The sequence below is a fragment of the Amphimedon queenslandica genome, unplaced genomic scaffold (genome assembly GCF_000090795.2).
Source record: "Amphimedon queenslandica unplaced genomic scaffold, v1.1 AMPQUscaffold_12476, whole genome shotgun sequence".
Taxonomy (NCBI): domain Eukaryota; kingdom Metazoa; phylum Porifera; class Demospongiae; order Haplosclerida; family Niphatidae; genus Amphimedon; species Amphimedon queenslandica.
The window spans coordinates 12,237-13,521 of NW_003547287.1; positions in this window are offsets into that span (position 1 = coordinate 12,237).

Sequence of the window (1,285 nt, forward strand, 5' to 3'; positions counted from 1 at the left end):
GCCATTTTTCAGAAAAAACCATGGGCTATAGTACAGGGATTTTTCAAAAACTGGCCGATTCATAAAAATGGCCATAACTTTAAAATTCTAAGTCGGAATCAGCTCAAACTTTCTACACAGCATAAGAAAATCAATATGTATCAGAAAACGTAATAAAAATTTCGGAGCCATTTTTTGGAAAAAACCATGGGCTATAGTACAGGGATTTTTTCAAAAATTGGCTTGTTTTTAAAAATGGCCATAACTTTAAAAATCTAAGTCGAAATCAGCTCAAACTTTCTACATAGCATAAGGACATCAATATGTATCAGAAAATGTAATAAAAATTTTGGGTGATTTTGGAGCCATTTTTTAGAAAAAACCATGGGCTATAGCCTTTGCTTTTCTTCAAAAATTGGCTTGTTTTTAATGGCCATAACTTAAAAAAATTAAGTTGGAATCAGCTCAAACTTTCTACACAGCATAAGGACATGTATATACATGTATATGTACATTGTGTACAGTATGTCCACTCCTCATAGTGTTAATACATAATTCAAGGCACATGTACATACAATGGTATATACATGTACATGTGGACTTACTTGAAGGTTAGGTACTGAAGGCTGAGCAAGAGCTACTACTTGTTCCTGGTGTTCTTGATTAGCAAGAGGAGCAGTGGGAGGAGGCATCACTAGCTCAGCCTCTAGACTTTGTTCTCTAGTGCTTGGACTCTCTCCTTCTTTAGTCTCTCCTTCGTCATTCTTATCCTCCTCTGTTGGCTTTGGTGGATGTGGCTTCAAGAGCTTTATGAGTATTTTAACACAAGAGGAACTGATTTGAGGATCCTAATAATAATAATAATAATAATAATAATAATAATAATAATAATAATAATAATAATAATAATAATGATAATGCTAGTTACTTTCTATAATAATAATAATAAGAATAAAACAAAAACTAATGCTAAAATAATCAATAAACAATAATACTAAACAATATAATACTAATAATACTATCTTACCATAGATGTCAACAGCTTTATAAAGTGCGGTATACAGCTGTTGAGTAGGTCAGGAAACTCAAGGGACAAATAATACATGATTTCAACAAGAACGTTAACAGTGGTTTCAATAGCAACCAACCCTGTACAAAAAACAAAAGATACATACAATTTGTATTTAGATTTTTCATGCATTTAATAAAAACATGTAGATGCATGTAAATGTACATGTAATTATCATAAGAAACATGTACATGTAAATTATGCTGCTTACATGTACATGTACATACATACCTGTGT